Source organism: Eriocheir sinensis, chromosome 48 (assembly GCF_024679095.1).
Source record: "Eriocheir sinensis breed Jianghai 21 chromosome 48, ASM2467909v1, whole genome shotgun sequence".
In the NCBI taxonomy this organism is placed as follows: domain Eukaryota; kingdom Metazoa; phylum Arthropoda; class Malacostraca; order Decapoda; family Varunidae; genus Eriocheir; species Eriocheir sinensis.
Window position 1 is genome coordinate 868711 of NC_066556.1, and position 18186 is coordinate 886896.

At 44.4% G+C, this 18186-nt stretch overlaps 1 protein-coding gene across 4 annotated transcripts in view; it reads right to left on the minus strand.

The window, feature by feature from the left end:
* The window catches only part of LOC126981436 (phospholipase A2-like), a 43707-nt gene that overhangs the window by 24517 nt on the left and 1004 nt on the right, over positions 1 to 18186 (minus strand). Inside the window, exon 1 of one of the 4 annotated variants that reach the window (XM_050832473.1) lies at positions 984 to 1078. The exons of 2 other annotated variants lie outside the window; for them this stretch is intronic. The gene's annotated coding sequence lies outside the window, so the exon portion shown is untranslated. Of the gene's footprint in view, positions 1 to 978; positions 1079 to 18186 lie in introns of those variants that run through there. One more of the 4 variants, XM_050832474.1, reaches the window with a different exon arrangement.

An 18186-nucleotide genomic window follows, 5' to 3' on the forward strand; every position in this document is an offset into this window, starting at 1 on the left:
CCTCTTTCACACTCTTTTAAACTTTCGTCTTTAATTAAGGAGATTCGAGGAGGCAAGATTTTTTTTTTTCGGATGTATTTTAAGGGAAAGTTTGCACACATTATTACAAGCATTAGAAGAAAATTATAAGCACCTAAAGCCGCAATTTTATTACTATTATTAATCTCTCTCTTGGCACTTTGAATTTTTCCTTAATTAAGTGGATAATGGAAACTGGATGAGGTATGCAGAGGTTGTTTTTCTACCCAGCTATAATTATAACGTAAAATATGTAAACACACACACACACACACACACACACACACACACACACACACAAACACCCACAAAAAAACGCGCACAAACAAAATCGACAAACGAAAACACACACAAAAAAACGTACACACAAAGCGACACACACACACACACAAACATACACAAACACAAAATCAAAACAAAACAGGCAAAATCATTACCCAACGTTCCCGTCCTGCTAATAAACTTTTCTGCCCCTTAATCCACTTCGACTAAACTTGCATTCTTGGGAGAAGGTTGCGGAAATAACGAGGCGGCGGCGGCGGTAGCGGAGGAGGAGGAGGAGGAGGTGGAGGAAGGGGGAGAGGAGGGAATGCTAAGAGGAAAAGTGGACGAGGTGATAAACAGCTTCCTCTCCGCCCTCCTTGGCTAACTCAGGACTTAAGAGAGCGGGAAAATAGTGAAACAAGACGAGGCAAAAGTTTTCGAGCGGGGAAGTTTGCGTGAAGTCCCCTAGTTAGCTTATTTTTTTTTCTCTTTTTCTTTTCCTTTCCTTCGTTTTCGTCTCATTTATCTTCGTTTAAGTTGAAGGTCTCTCTCTCTCTCTCTCTCTCTCTTTAACAGATAAATGGGGTCGTTTAAGGCTTGTAAACACATTCTTAAACCTTGAATTTTACCACGTCCGCCTCCTTCCTTTCCCACACACACACACACACACACACACACACACACACACACACACACCTTACCCTCTATTAACAAGGACTCACGCCGTACCACCTCGCCCCTTCCACCCTCCAATGTATACTAATTCAGTCTCTCGTCTCCAAGGCAATGTACAGATTAGATTAGAGAGCGAGAGTGAAGGGATGTAGATACGTTCGGTAACATCCGCTCCGCTGGTTTTCCGGTCTCTTTAGTCCAACCTCAGCTTAAAACTCGCCGAGGTCGTATTCTTAAACACTTCGGGGCTTAAGCACACATATTTGACATTTCGTAGGAGTTTTAGGCATTTCCAGAGGTAGTTTAATGACCCTGGTGGTAGTTTGACCCTTCTGTACGATGAACCTAAAAACAGGGCCTTCGTAAGCATTTCCATGGTTAGTTTTATGACCCTGGTGGTAGTTTGACGTTTCTTCTTTACCATGAACCTAAAAACAGGGCATTCGTAGGAGTTTTAGGCATTTCCAGAGGTAGTTTAATGACCCTGGTGGTAGTTTGACCCTTCCTCTGTACCAGAAACCTAAAAACAAGAGGTAGTTTAATGACCCTGGTGGTAGTTTGACCCTTCCTCTGTACCAGAAACCTAAAAACAGCGCATTCGTAGGAGTTTTAGGCATTTCCGTAGGTAGTTTTATGACCCTGGTGGTAGTCTGATCCTTCTTCTGTACCACGAACCTAAAAAAACACCCATTAGAATCCGATTGATCTCCTTTTCGGCCTTAGGAATTAACTGATGTGAGAGATGGAAGCGGCTGACAATACCGATCTCGCCCCTTCACAGATTGCCTCCTCTTCCTCCCTTCATATGTACCATTAACCTTCAAAAACACTTATAAGAACCCGGTTGATCCTTCTCCTATCCGGCCTTTGGAAATAGCTGATTTGAGAGGTCCATGGAAGCGGCTGATAATACCGATCTCGCCGCTCTACAGATTGCCTCCTCTTCCTCCCTTCACGACTTGCCGCCTCGCCTCCTCCTCAGCCTCCCTCGACCCGCCCGCCTCACCTCGTATCCATAATGAGGGTTTTTGAGCACAAGTGTTGCTCCCGCTGCCTTAATGGCCCGCCGAGAATGAGGGAAAAAAGATGCAATATTAAAAAGTTGATAACGTATACACACACATGCACGCGAGGTCTTGTACACACACACACACACACACACACACACACACACACACACGCGCGCTATATTGGGTTTTGTAAGTCAATCTCTTGTAACGACGAGCGTGAGAGTGACCTGCAGTGATATATGTGTGTGCGTGTGTGCGTGTGTGTGTGTGTGTGTGTGTGTGTGTGTGTGTGTGTGTGTGTGTGTGTGTGTTCACCTTCGTCAGCATACTCGTGTACATGCAGATGAAGGTATTCGGGGGATGCGGTACCTTCGAGGCATGCGGTCATTTTCATCTCCATAACACTTTAGGTTTTAATGGTATTCACGCAATCTCCGCTCCGCTGCGACAATATCCACGCTGGCGGGACTAAGGGTCGCATTTTACAACATTTCGTCGCCCAAGTTCACGTATTTGACAAGGCTTTCTTAGGAGTTGAGGGCATTTCCAGGAGTAGCGTTATGACCCTGGTGGTAGTTTGACCCTTCTTCAGTAGCATGAGCCAAAAGAAACACTCATTTAGAACCCGATTGATCTCTTCTTTGACCTGTTGAAATAGTTGATGTGAGGAGCGAGTGTCTTGTAATATCGGACTAAAACAACACCGGGGACGGATTACGAGGGAAGGAATTCACTCAGCCTGCCCCTGACCGCCCTGTCGCTCCCTCCCTCCCTCTGAACGGGTATGATTATAGGCTTGATTAGGTTAGGTTAGATTAGATTATGGGCCCCTCCTTTCCTTTTGGTCTCCTCTCTTCCCTTTCTTCGCTCTCTTTTGGTCTCCTCCTTTCCCTTTGGTCTCCTCTCTTTCCTTTCTTCGCTCTCTTTTGGTCTCCTCCTTTCCCTCCGCTCTCCTCTCTTTCTTTTCTTCGCTCTCTTTTGGTCTCCTCCTCCTTCCATTGGTGTCCTCCCTTCCCTTCCTTTCCCATTGGTCTCTTCACTTTCCTTTGGTCTCCTCCTTGCCCTTTGGTCTCCTCCTTTCCCTTTGGTCTCCTCCTCCTCCCATTGGTGTCCTCCCTTCCCTTCCCTTCCCATTGGTCTCTTCTCTTCCCTTTGGTCTCCTCCTTTCCTTTTGGTCTCCCGATTTCGACAAGGAGAAACAAACGTAGGTGAAAAAGGGGAAATAAATCAAGACTGCTCATTGAAAAAGGTGATTATATACCTGAAGAAAGCAACGTGAAGCGAGGGAACAAAAATTATGCATCACCAAAACAATATGATGATCGCTCAAATCCTTTCTTTGATTCCTGATTGAATTTCCATCAATAATCAGACTCTGAGGTTCTGAGCGCTGTCAGAGGAAAACCGCTTTAACCCGGTAGCAGCGACGGGCCAAATTTGTGGCTTTACCGTGTACCAGCGACGGGCCACATTTTTGCCATGATATAACCCCCAAAAAATAGATGAGGCATAAACTGATCACAAATGCGTTGATATATATTATGAAATGGTTTGCGTGAGTGATGATTTTTTCTCATTTTTCTCGCTTAGAGGGGCCTTTAAGAAACATGATCCCTGCAGCTACCAGGTTAAACTTTTTACCGACAGCAGAGTCCCCGCCGCCACAAACTCCTCTGTTATCAGCGAGAGGCAACGTAGCGGAGCCTTGATAAGAGGGGCTATAAATGTGTGTGTTGGTCGTGCCAGAACACTGAGCGCATGGCTACTAACAAGCTCGCCCCATGAATGAAAATCACTCTTGTAACGCAAACACCGGGAGAGTTTACATTAGCCTGCCTATGTGAACATGACGACGTGCATACACATGAGTCGACCAGCCAAAGAGCAGCGAACCCTCACCCGGACATCAGAGCAGCCACCAAGCGGGCACGGCAGGCAGACAGGCAGAGAGACAGACACTCCAAGTTCCCGCCCTGCCTCTAGTGAAAAGCAGAAGCATATGAGAGTTTGGACAATTTCATCACAGGCGCCATGTTGCTCCCAAAAGAGTCATGCGATATTCAGATTGATGATGGTACAATAAGTTTTTTTTTCTGCTTTCTAGGTATCGTCAAGATCTCGAAGTACCTAGAGCACAAAAAAAAATTATTGCACAGTACCATTTTGAATTTTGCGCGGCTATTTTGACATGATGAAGTCAGTCACATTCTCCTATTCTGTGACTTATGATAAAAAACTGTAACGGTGGTGGTGGTTCTGACATCACCCGTTCAGACCAAGACCTAAAAACCCTTATTCAAACTTCGGAGCGGGTCATTAAGTAGACAGGCACAACAAACAGGGTGACTGACAGACCCTTAAAGTTTCCATCCTTCCTGGCTCACACGAAAAGCCGTAGTGGTGGTGGCGGTGGTGGTGGTATGATAGCCTCAGCCCGGGCCAAGAACACCATTTCCTTGCCTTAACTTTCAATTAGCCATCAAGCAGGCAAGGCAGGAAGGCAGGTAAGCAAACACGCCAAGTTTCCTTCTTTCCCGTCTCCAAAAAAAGAAATATTTCGGGTTGGTTATACAGTCCCCACGCCCTTGACCATTAGTAACATATTAAGCGAATTTCGGGCGGACGCAGTAGATAGAGGCAGGTAGACAGATATACCACCACCAGAGTCATAAAACTACCCCTGGAAACGCCCACAACACCTACGAAAGCTTTCTCAAATGTGCATGTTTTTTTTTTTTTTTACAACAAAGGAGACAGCTCAAGGGCACAAAAAAAGGAAACAATAATAAAAAAAAGCCCGCTACTCGACGGCGGTTTTGGGGCCGAAATGTTGAAGAATATGATGGCCCTTCAGGTTTTCCTCCTTCCCCGCCTCCAAAGACAAGCTGTGGTGGAGGTGAAGACAACAGAAGTCCAACCATAACGTAACAGCCTTTTACCCAAACTTCGTAATGGGTCGTCAAGTGGGCGCGGCAGGCGGAGAGGCACCCAAGTTTCCTTTCTTTTTGTTTCCAAGGTAAAACTCTAACGGCGGTTGTTTGGGGAGACTCTGCTTAGACCGAGAGCCATGGAATCAGCGTTATCAAGTTATCGTACTCAGCCACTCAGCATATCGTAATTTCCGGTTTCTGAGTCACAGCTATCGCAAACAGACACCAATAAGTAGTGATTTTAACGATACCTTTAACTGGAATTTCGTTATCTGTGTGGATAGGAAATTTTCGGGGCCCTGGAACTGATGATTGCGATGTTTTGAGTACGATAATTTGACAACGCTTCATGGAATAGTAGGACTTGGCCAACTTGATCACAGGCGCCATGGTAGGAAAAGACCTGCTTGAAATTCATAGGGTCGTATTTTAAAACAATTCGTATGGTCCTTTTTCACGTTCATGGTATATAGGAAAGACTAAACTACCACCAGGGTCATAAACTACACCTGGAAATACCCACAACCCCGACGAAAACCCTGACAAATGTGAGCTTATGAGTGCTTTTTTTCAGGTTCATGGTATATAGGAAAGACTAAACTACCACCAGGGTCATAAACTACACCTGGAAATACCCACAACCCCGACGAAAACCCTGAGAAATATGCGTCTGTAAGTGCCGGAGCGTTTATACCAAGAGCAACAATCCATGACGCGAACTTGTTGGGAGCCCGGCCGCTGCCACCACGCCGACCCACGCCCTCAGCACTGCAGGGTCGTCGGCGCGTCGCAGCCCCGCCGAAGAGCAAGTTACGAGTCTGTAGCCAAACTTTCGTTCTTGTCTGAAGCCACAGGAGTGTAATGGCCCAATAAACGTCACTGAGAAAATATCGCAGACCCGCCTGGCCTGACCGGTACCCGCGGACTGCTAGACCAACATGGCGGTGACTCAGACCGAAATACAAACCTCGGCCCGCTATTTTTTTGGTCTGTGTAATATTTCAGCCGGAGTGATTTAGAGATATTACCCGCTTGTCGCTCCATGCAGTGAAGCGCTAGCAATCCTCCCCCCACTGCGTCCTCCTCCTCTTCCTCTCCCTCCTCTTCCTCCTCCTCCTCTTCATCCTCTCCGGCCTGTCGATTCCCGCGCGAGACAAAGTGTTCGGAATATTGGCCGAGTGAACGAAGCAACATCAGCTCAGCGAGTCTCCATCCTCCGCCTCACTTCGTTATTTCGGGTAAATCTTGCCTGTCTCTTCATGGGAATGCTCCACTCAGACACGGGCGGAGCAGAGAGCAAAAATGAGACTGAAATTTACGCAAAGGTACGACCGAGGGAATACCAGGAGCGAGAAAGAATTGAGTCGACAGTGTTTGCAAGAATATAAAGGAGAATAAGAAACGGCTGAAGTAAGGACCAAGAACTAAATATAAGCAAAGATATAAAAGTTAAAAGAAAAAACAAGAAACATCAGAAGTAAAGAGAGATAGAGACATAATGTAAACAGAGATATAGAAAAGAAAAAAAGAAACACGTGAAATATAGAGGAAAAATCAAATACAGAAAAATATATGAAAGAGAACGAGAAACACCTCAAATAAAAAGCAGGAACGCAATGTAGGCAAAGGTATAAGAGAGAAACATTTGAACTCCATAAAATTGAAGTAAAGAGAGCAAGCGGGAACCAAAAATATAAGCAGAGAAATAAAAAGAATAACAAGAAACACAAATAAAGAGATTATGCAAAAAAACAACGTAGGCAAAAGACATGAAAAGAAAACTAAGAAAAACCTGAATCAAACGCATATAAAACAGAATAAAAAGAAAGAAAGTAAAGATCAAGCAAGCAGGAATTCGAAAACAAGAAAAAAATGAAGCAAACGCATCTAAAACAGAATAAAAAGAAAGAAAATAAAGATCAAGCAAGCAGGAATTCGAAAACAAGAAAAAAATGAACCAAACGCATCTAAAACAGAATAAAAATAAAGAAAATAAAGATCAAGCAAGCTGGAACCCAATATAACTCGACAAAAGGTATGAATGGAAAACCCTGAACCAAACGCAAATAAAAAATGAAAATAAATAAAATAACCAAAGAGCAAAGCAAAGGAACCCAATGTAAGTATAGGCAAAAGGTATGCAAAGTAACGGAATGTCTGAAGGGTCCCGAAAGTTTAAAGGGCGGAAATGAGAACGTCGCGGCCGAGGGGAAAAGTATGCAATGAAGGTTTAGCAAAGACGTCGCGACACTCGTAGACTGGGAGGCAATTTTTCAGGCCGGGAGAGCTCAGGTGGAGAGTCCGTGGAGGAGGAGGAGGAGGAGGAAGAAGAAGAAGAAGAAGAGGTTAAGGAGGAGGAGGATGACGACGAAGAGGAGGAGGAAGAAGAGGAGGAAAAAGAAAATACAAAAAGAGGTAGAGAGGAGGAGGAGGAGGAGGAGGCAGAAAATGAGGTAGAGGAGGAGGAGAGGAAGGCCGCTGAAGAGGAGGTGGAAGAGGAAGGAAAAGAGGTAGAAGAGTAGGAGAAGAAGCAAAAAGAGGAAGAGAAAGAGGAAGAAGAGAAAGGGGTAGAGGAGGAGGAGGAGAAGATAAAAAAGAAATAAAGGAGGCGGAGGAGGACGAGGAGGAAGAGGAAGAGAAGGAAAATGAAAAATAAAAAGAGGAGGAGGAGGAGGAGGAAGAAAAAGTAGAGAAGTTGGAGAAAGTTGTGGAAGAGAAGGAAAAGAAGGAAGGAAAAGAAGTAGAAGGGGAGGAGAAGAAGCAAGAAGAGGAAGAGAAGAAGGAAGAAGAAGAGGCAGAGGAGGAAAAGAAAAAGAAAGAATAAAAGGGGAAAGAAAAAGGGATGGAGAAGGAGAAACAGGAACAGGAGGAAAAAGAGGAATAGGTAGAGACGGAAGAGGAGGAGAAAAAGAAGAGGAAGAGGAAGAAGAGGAGATAGTGGGGAGGAAGAAGAACAAGATGAACAATTTAACAACAAAACAAAAACAAAAAAGAACAAGAAGAACAAGACCCAGAAAAGAAAAAAAAAAGCAGAGGGAAAGAAAAAGCGAAGGAGAAGAAGAAGAAGAAGGATGATGATGATAGGGAGGAAAGAGAGAGAGAGAGAGAGAGAGAGAGAGAGAGAGAGAGAGAGAGAGAGAGAGAGAGAGAGAGAGAGAGAGAGAGAGAGAGAGAGAGAGAGAGAGAGAGAGAGAGAGAGAGAGAAAAGAAAGAAAGAAAGAAAGAAAGAAAGAAAGAAAGAAAAACATTGCTCTCAAAATAAAGGAAGAAAAATGATAATGATGACAACAACAACAACAACAACAACAACAACAACAACAACAACAACAACAACAACAAGTAAAAAAAGAAAATGCTGAGAGACAATTTCCTCTTCTTTTCCGTCACCCAAAATCTGTTGCGTCCTTGTCTCCTTTTTCCCTCTTCACGCCTTCCTCCTCCTCCTCCTCCTCCTCCTCCTCTTCCTCCCTTTTTATCTGTCTTCCTGTAGATCCAACTTCACTTCTATCCCCTTTTGTTTTCTCCCTTTTCCTATCTTCTTCCTCCTCTTCCTCCTCCTCTTCCTCAATTTCCTTTTTCCTCTATTCTTGTCGTTTCAACTTTCCTTTATTTCTCTATCTAGTCTTCACACGCACTTTATCGACTTTTGTTTTCTTTTTTACACGCCATTTTCCCTTTTCTTATCTTCTTCTTCCTCCTCCTCCTCCTCTGCCACCTTCTTCTCCTCCCCCTCCATCTTCCTGTATCCTTATCGCACTAACTTCCTCTCTACCCTCTTCTGTCTTCTTCTCTACACGCCCTTCTCTTTCCTTTCCTCCTTCTCCTCCTCCTCCTCCTCCTCCTTCAGCTGTTTCCCCATATACTCCCTTTTCCTGTCTCCAAATTGACCTAACTTTCCTTTACTTCTCTACCCAATCTTCATACACTCTACCCTCTTGTCTTCTCCACACGCCATTCTCCTCTTTCCTCTCCTCCTCCTCCTCTTTCTCTCCCAGCTGTTTCACCACATGGTCCCTTTTCTGTCGCCAAATTGACCTAACTTCCCTTTATTTCTCTACCCAGTCTTCATACACTCTCTACCCTCTTCTGTCATCTTCTACACATGCCATTCTCTCCTTTCCTCGTCTCCTCTTTCTTATCTTCCTCCTCCTTCTCTTCGTTCCCCTCCTTCCCCAACTAATCCACCCCCACCACCACCACCCGACTCCCTCCTCCAGCTCCTTTCCCTTCTTTCCATAAACTCCCGCCGCCTCCCATCACCAGGACGCGATTTCAGCCTCGAAGGGACTCAGGAACTCAACATTTTCGCCGGCTGGCAGGCTGGGGGCGGCGGGGACGTGGGAAACCTGCAGCGGCCGCGTCGGGAGGCCAAAGAAACGAGGGGTGCTTTGTCAGGATACAGGGGGGCGGCATTTTCCTCAGCGGCTAGATCGAGTTAATGGGGTGGAGGACAGGGAACGAGGGGGAGGGGAAGGGGAGGAGGGGAAAATGGGGAGAGGAAGGGGGAGGAAAAAGTAGGTACTGAAGCACTGATGAAACTGCTTGTATGATGGAGAGGGGGAACGATAGAGAGAGGGATAGAGACAGAGAGAGATAGGGAGTGAGAGAGGGGAGGGAGGGAGATGGAGAGGGAGAAGATAATGGCGAAAATGCTTGGGTGAGGTGTATGTAGTGTGATAGAGAGAGGGAGGGAGAACGATAGAGAGAGGGAGAGAGATAGGGAGTGAGAGAGAGGGAGGAAAAGGAAGAGAGAAGAGAGGGAGAGGGAAAGACAAAGATACTGATGAAACTGCTTGGATGAGGTGTGTGTAGCATAACTGAGAGGGAGGAAGATAGATAGATAGATAGATAGATAGAGAGAGAGAGAGAGAGAGAGAGAGAGAGAGAGAGAGAGAGAGAGAGAGAGAGAGAGAGAGAGAGAGAGAGAGAGAGAGAGAGAGAGAGAGAGAGAGAGAGAGAGAGAGAGAGAGAGAATAAAATAAAATAAGAGAGCACGAAAGTTGTTAAGGTACTCGTGAAATTCTCCAGGTGGCTCATTAACCTGTGGAGCGATAAACCCTGAGAGATACGAGGAGGAGAAGAGAGACGTAAATGAGGTGCAGGGTTAGGTCATGGTGGTGGTGGTGATGGTGGTGATGATGGTAGTGATGGTGTTGGTGATGGTGGTTCCTGATAAGCTGTGACCCTCTTCTGCTATACCCAAATGTTAGGTTAGGTTAGGTTAGGTTAGGTTAAGTTAGGTTACGTTAGGTTAGGTCAGGTCAAGTTAGCTGTGGCTGTGATGATATTTATACGTAGCTTGATTAATAGGACAGTGAATTCCGTGGGTGTAAAGGGTTATTAGACAAACATATGCGAGTACTGTGAGAAAGACGAATGATTAGAAGAAGTAGAAGAAAAAAAAAAGAGAACTATTACTACTACAACAACCATTACCACCACGAAGAAAAGAAGAAAGAAACCGCAGAAGAAGAGATGAAAAAAAGAAGAAGCAGAGGAAGAGGAGGAGTTACAGGAGGGAAGCATAAACGAGCGAATCGAGGCATGCAAATTTGTCCGCCAAAGTTCGCGTGAATGTCGACCCAAGGTGGTGCCAGGTGGGAACACAATCAAGGAGTGAGTGACAGCTTACACGACCAATAACTACCCTCCCCGACCGTACCCATTTTAGAGCAGGTAAGGGAAGGTCCGGGATAGAGAGAGGGGGAGAGAGATAGCGAGTGAGAGAGAGGGAAAGGAAGGGAAAGGAAGAAAAAGGGAGAGAGATTGAAAGAGAAAGGCACTAATGAAACGTTTGGGTGATGTGTGTGTAGTATGACAGAGAGGGAAGGAGTGTGGTAGCTAACACGACTATCACCCTCCCCAGACCGCACCCATTTTAAAGCAGGTGTGGGAATGTTCAGAGGCTTGTTTTGACGGGTATGAGAGAGAGGGAGAATGAGAGGTTTGGGACAGGTAATGAAGGGAAGGAAATAGGGAATAGGGAGGAGGGAGAGATAGATAAGGGGAGAAAATAGGGAGGGAAGGACAAGTTAAGTGAGGGAATAAGGAGAAAGGGACAGGTGAGGTTAGGGACTGGGAGGAAGGAGGGACAGGTATATGTGGGAATAGGGATGAGAAAGTTACAGGTAAGGTTAGGAATTGTGAGGGACAGGTAAATGTAGGAATAAGGAGAAAGGGACAGGTAAGGTTAGGGATTGGGAGGAGGGACAGGTAAATGTGGGAATAGGGAGGAGGAAGCTTGTTCTTGTCATTTTTAAATCTCCTATTCGTTCTATTTTTTTCATTTTCCGTCATTTCTATTCCTCGCTAATTCAGTTTTCTTTCCTATCATTTTCTTATGTATTTTCTGCTTCTAATCCTTCATCGTCCTTTCTCAAACGCTGTCTCTCCTCTCCTTCATCTTCTCTCTGATTTGTAACTGTAGTTTCTCTCTCTCTCATTCATACGCTTATCAGGCAGACTATCACTTTTCTTTCCTTATTTCTCTTTAATTCATTCTTATTTCCCCTTTTATGATATTTGCCCCCATTCCTTATCATCTGCTTTATTTATATTTTCTCTTTCTCCTTCATTTTCTTCTCTCATTATTTTCTTTCTTTTTTTGCTTTTCGTTCCTTTCTTATCCTTCCTTGTCCTCATTGTTATTCCCAGTCCTTCGTTTCTCTTTGTTTTCTTTTGTCCTCCACATCCTCTCTCTCTCTCTCTCTCTCTCTCTCTCTCTCTCTCTCTCTCTCTCTCTCTCTCTCTCTCTCTCTCTCTCTCTCTCTCTCTCTCTCTCTCTCTCTCTCTCTCTCTCTTCCTCTCTCTCTCTCTGTCTCTCTTCCTCTCTCTCTCTTCTTCTCTCTCCTTTTCCTCCTCTTCTGTTTCATCTTCTTCCCTCCTCTCCTCCTGTCTCTTTCCCGTCCTCTTCATGTCCCTTTTCCTCCTATTCCATCCTATCTACCTGTCTCCTTCCTCGTCCTCCCCTTCCTTCCTTCCATCTTCTCCTCCTGTCTTCTTGCCGTCCTCTCCTTCTCCTCTTCACTCTCCTCCTGTCTTCTTCCCGTCCTCTCCTTCCTTCCTTCCCTCTTCTCCTCCTCCTGTCCTCTTCCCGTCCTTTCCTTCTCCTTCTCCCTCTTCTCCTCCTGTCTTCTTCCCGTCCTCTCCTTCTCCTCTTCACTCTCCTGTCTCCCCCGGGTCCTCTCCGTCTCGCCCCTTTTCCTCCCTTCCCGAGACTAACGTGACATTAATTGCCTTCGTTTCACGCCCGTTGCGCCATTAACGCCCCCGGCCATGCTTAAACGCACCATCAAATACCCTGAACCTAAACAAACAAGCTGGTGATGGTGATGATGATGATGATAATGATGATGATGATGATGATGATGATGATGGTGAATTTTTTTTTTTTACAGCAAAGGAGACAGGTAAGATTAAGATTAAGATCAAGATTAAGAAAGTGATATATAAATAGTGATAAGAAAGTGATGATTGCTAACAAAAACCAGGATATTACGAGTTTGATTAAAAATTGTAGATATATAGAATGAATAAATAGAACACACACACACACACACACACACACACACACACACACACACACACACACACACACACACACACACATGCGCCAGAAGAAGAGGAGGAGGAGGAGGACGAGGCTAACTTCAACGAGGGCAAACAATTCTTGGGACAACTTCTCTCTTTCCTTCTCGAGCGGCGAAGGTAAATCCGGGCGCAGTGGAGGACCTCGTTTGGGCGTGGAGATGGCAACTGGCGAGGGGCGGGGGATAGGCGGGAAGGGGGCGGGTGGGCGGGAAGGGGGAAGGTGGGCGGGTGGGCGGGGTCTTGTGTACATTAGCTGATTGTTTTTGTCCCGCTGTCTCTCTCGAACTGCTTCAAAGACGGGGCAACAGAGCGAGTCAACACCTCTCTCCAAACGAATGTGTGTGTGTGTGTGTGTGTGTGTGTGTGTGTGTGTGTGTGTGTGTGTGTGGAGGGAGGGGGGAGGTTGAAGGGCATCTGTTTGGGGGGGGTGGGGATAGGAGGGGGGCTGGATGTGTGTGTGTGTGTGTGTGTGTGTGTGTGTGTGTGTGGCTATAGCGAGCGAGGAAGTCCAAGAGTTGGCGGCGTTAGCATTTTTAAAGGCAAAACAGAAGGAGGAGGAGGAGGAGGAGAAGAAGGAGGAGGAAGGAGGAAAAGACGAGAGTGAGGAAGACAACGACAAGGATGAGTAATAAGATGACAAGGAAGAGGAAGAACAGAAGGAGGAGGAAAAAGACATCAAGGAGGAGGAGAAGGAAAGGAAGAGGAGGAGGAGGAGGAGGAGGAGGAAAAGAAAAGAACCAGCAAAAACTAAAGACAAAAACGACGAAGACAACCATAACAAGATAATATTGTGGAGGAAAGAAAGAAAAAAAGAACAGGAGAAAAAAAAGGAAGCCGAGAAGGACGAGGAGACGAAGACGAGGAAGAAAAAGAAAACCAAATGGGTGATTTCTCTCTCTCTCTCTCTCTCTCTCTCTCTCTCTCTCTCTCTCTCTCTCTTAACACAAAACATTCTCCCATCTTTAGTCTCCTCTTCTCTCTCTCCTCTACTCCCTCCATGCCCATAAGTCTCCTCCCCACGCACTCCACTTTCCTTTTTCTTCTCATGACGCGACTGTAACAATTTCATTCTCGTACCTCTCAATGCAATCCTGTCTCTCAACTTTGGTCTTTCTCTCCTCCTTCTCTTCTTGTACATCCTCCATGCCCATAAGTCTTCTCCCCGCGCACTCCTCTTCCCCTTTTTCTTATTATGACGCGCCTGTGACAATTTCATTCTCTCGTACCTCATAATATGCTTTCAATTTTGCTCTCCCTCTGTACCTTCTCCTCTTGTACTTCCTCCTTGCTCATAATTCTCCTTCCCCCGTATACCGCTCTTCCCTTTTCCTTCTCACGACGCGCCTCTGACCATTCCATTCTCCCTTCTCTCACTTTCTCTGTTGCTTCCACTTCCATTCTCACACGCAAAGAAAGTGGACTAAAAAAATATCTATAAACCTCCATGGCACGAAAAAAGAAAATAAGCCATTCGGGAAAGAAAAAAAAATCCCCTTCAGCTAAATTGTTGCAGAGGGAAATACAAAAAAAGGTAAAATGAAAAGAAAAAGAAAAGAAAAAAGGATTAGGAGACTCCACTTCCATAATGCGAAGTAATGAAAGAAGAAAGGAACGTAAAGGAAAAAAAAAGACATAACAAGGCTAAGAGGATAAGCCGAGAGAGAGAGAGAGAGAGAGAGAGAGAGAGAGAGAGAGAGAGAGAGAGAGAGAGAGAGAGAGAGAGAGAGAGAGAGAGAGAGAGAAAGAAAGAAAGAAAGAAAGAAGGAAAGAAGGAAAGAAGGAAAGAAAGAAAGAAAGAAAGAAAAAAAGAAAGATAGATTGAAATAAAGGGTTAGAGAGAGAGAGAGAGAGAGAGAGTGGCCTTGATGCCTCTTTTAGACTGGAGTGCCGCCATTAATTTCAGGACTTCTATTATTATTTTCTTCCTTTTTCTTCTACTTTCCTTTTCCTTATTTTTCTTTAATCAATTATTTTCCTTTTTCTTATTTTTTATATATGCCTTTCGCTTGCCCCCGATGTTGCCTCTCCGCTCTCTCTCTCTCTCTCTCTCTCTCTCTCTCTCTCTCTCTCTCTCTCTCTCTCTCTCTCTCTCTCTCTCTCTCTCTCTCTCTCTCTCTCTCTCTCTCTCTCTCTCTCTCTCTCTCGCCCCCCCCCCCGCTAAAGAAGAAATTGCTTATCTAATTAGTTAGTGCTTCTCCAATACGCCGGGAAATTACCTTCCCAACTATATTACCTGAAAGAAGCTAAATTACAGGTGGTTAGGTGCGAGAGAGAGAGAGAGAGAGAGAGAGAGAGAGAGAGAGAGAGAGAGAGAGAGAGAGAGAGAGAGAGAGAGAGAGAGAGAGAGAGAGAGAGAGAGAGAGAGAGAGAGAGAGAGAGAGAGAGAGAGAGAGAGAGAGAGAGAGTACGAATGGAAAGAAAAGGAAAGGAAAGGATATCAAAGGCAAGGGAAGGACATGGAAGATAGAGAAGGAAAGAAAAGGACGAGGAATGAAGAGGAAACAAAGTGAAGGGGAGAGAAGAGAAGGGGATAGAAAAGAAGGAGAGGGGAAGGGAGGCAAGGGAATGGAAGGCAAATAAAAAAGGAGGGCAAGAGAAGGGAGGGGGAAGGGAAGGGAGGGGAAGGGAGGCAAGGGAATGAAAAACAAGAGAAGGGAGGGGAAGGGAGGGGAAGGGAAGGGAGCCAAGGGACTGAGGGAGTATAAGTTATGAGCGAAAGAGTTATGATGGAAAGGAAAAAAAAAGGGAGAGGAGGCGGGGGAGCGGTGGTGGTGGTGGTGGTGAGGGTGGTGGTGGTGGTGGTGGTGGTGAGGGCGAGAATGATGTAGTGAGTCTGTATATGAAAGAGAGAGAGAGAGAGAGAGAGAGAGAGAGAGAGAGAGAGAGAGAGAGAGAGAGAGAGAGAGAGAGAGAGAGAGAGAGAGAGAGAGAGAGAGAGAGAGAGAGAGAGAGAGAAAGAAAGAAAGAAAAAGAAATAAAGAAAGAAAGAAAGAAAGATAAAGAAAGAAAGATAAAGAAAAAGAAAATAAGAAAAAGAAAGAAAAAGAGAGAAAGAAAAAGAAAGAAAGAAAAAGAGAGAGAGAGGGGGGGTATAGAGTTCAGTGTCCGCCATAGCTATTATGTGATGGTGATTGCAGTGATGGAGATGGTGATGATGGTGTTATATGAGTGATGGGTGGGCTGGATAAGATACTAATGAAAATAATGGAGGTGGTGGTGGTGGTGGTGGTGGTGGTGATGGTGATGGAGGTGGTAACTAGCAAGTTGGATGGAAAAGAACATGAGAAGAGAAGAGACAAGAGGAAGAGTTAGGTAGAGAAAGGAAAGGAAAGGAAAGGAAAGGAAGGGAAGGGAAGGGAAGGAAGGAAGGAAGGAAGGAAAAGGGAAAGAAGGGAAGGGAAGGGAAGGGAAGGGAAGGGAAAGGAAAGGAAAGGAAAGGAAAGGAAAGGAAAGGAAGGGAAGGGAGCAGGTGGTGGTGGTGGTGGTGGTGGTGATAGAGGTGATGATGATGTTAGTAATTTGCATATTCGTGTTTAAAAGTAATCAGGAGAGTATGCGAGAGAGAGAGAGAGAGAGAGAGAGAGAGAGAGAGAGAGAGAGAGAGAGAGAGAGAGAGAGAGAGAGAGAGAGAGAGAGAGAGAGAGAGAGAGAGAGAGAGAGAGAGAGAGAGAGAGAGAGAGAGAGAGAGAGTTTATTCTAGATTATTAAAAAAAAATGCAGAGAGAGAGAGAAGCAAGAAAAAAAAATAAATGATAAGTGAAACGACGTCTATCATAGTAAAAGGGAAAATAACAAGAAGAATAAGAAAATTAATTATAAGAACAAGAACAAGAGAAAGAAGAACAATATGACCAAGAACTAGAAAAAGAGGAACAACGAGAGAACAGATGAAGAACAATAAAAAGAACGAGGAGAACAGGATAATAAAACAGAGAGGAAAAAGAAGAAAAAGAAGAGGAGGAAGAGGAAAAGAAAAGAAAACAAAGAGGAAAAGAAGAAAAAGAAGAGGAGGAAGAGGTTAAGAAAAAGAAAAGAAAGAGGAAAAAGAAGAAAAAGAAGAGGAGGAAGAGGTTAAGAAAAAGAAAAGAAAGAGGAAAAAGAAGAAAAAGAAGTGGAGGAAGAGGAAAATAAATAGAAAACAAAGAGGAAAAGAAAAAAAAGAAGAGGAGGAAGAGGAAAAGAAAAAGAAAACAAAGAGGAAAAGAAGAAAAAAGAAGAGGAAGAGGAAAAGAAAAGAAAACAAAGAGGAAAAGAAGAAAAAGAAGAGGAGGAAGAGGGAAGGAAAAGAAAACAAAGAGGAAAAAGAAGAAAAAGAAAAGGAGGAAGAGGAAAAGAAAAAGAAAACAGAGAGGAAAAAGAAGAAAAAGAAGAGGAGGAAGAAGAGGAAAAACAGCAACAAACAATGAAAACAAGAAATAACAAAAAAAAAACAATAGCCAACGACTCACACCGTATATAAAAAATAAAAAGAAAAACAACGACTCACACCCAAAATAAATACAAGAAGAAAATTAATTAAACAAAACTTTTAACACAGTACCAAAAACCTTCCCTGAAACACCCTCCCCACCTTGCCTATAAAGTCTCATACATATTCACATCAGTATAATAATTTTTCCCCGTTTTTTTAATACCTTTTTTCCTCTACAATTCACACCCGAAAAAATAAGAAATAGAAGATAACTAAATAAACTAAGCCTTCTATAAACTCTATCATGCATATTCACATCAGCATAATAATTTCCCCGTTTTTTAATACCTTTTTCCTCTACAACTCACACCCCAAAAATAAGAAATAGAATATAACTAAATAAACGAAGCCTTCAACACAATACCAAGTCTTACCCTCCCCACCCTGACCCTAAACTCTCTCTTACACATTCACATCAGCATAATAATTTCCCACCCGCCCTCGGTTTCTTATATCCCTTTAACGAGCATCAGCACGAAGCCTACCCAGGTGGCCTCATTAACCATCTCGCGCTATCAGGTAGAGCCACTCAATACCTGTGTACGCTTTCCAGGTAGAGGCACTCAGGTGGATGATGATGAGGGAAAGAGGGAAGGAGAGGGAGAGAGGGAGAGTGAGAGTGAGAGTGAGAGGGTAAGAAGGAGAGGGTAAGAGAGAGAGAGAGAGAGAGAGAGAGAGAGAGAGAGAGAGAGAGAGAGAGAGAGAGAGAGAGAGAGAGAGAGAGAGAGAGAGAGAGAGAGAGAGAGAGAGAGAGAGAGAGAGAGAGAGAGAGAGAGAGAGAGAGAAAGGAGAGAAAGGGAGGGAAGAAAAGGGAGAGAAAGAAGAGGGAAGGGATTAAGAAGACCAGATATGAGGCTTGCAGATAAAAAATAAATAACGAAGAGAATGGAAGAGGATTAATATAGAAAGAGGAAGAGAGGAAGAGAAGAGCGAAGAGGAGATAAGAGATTGGCAGTAAAAGGATATTAAATGAAAATGGACTAATAGAAAGAGATGAAATGAAAGAGATGGATAAAGAATAAAGCAGAGAAGTAACGAGAAAGTGGGATAGATAGTTAGATAGAGAGAGAGAGAGAGAGAGAGAGAGAGAGAGAGAGAGAGAGAGAGAGAGAGAGAGAGAGAGAGAGAGAGAGAGAGAGAGAGAGAGAGAGAGAGAGAGAGAGAGAGAGAGAGAGAGAGAGAGAGAGAGAGAGAGAGAGAGAATTAAACTTGCAAAAAAAAGTGGAGA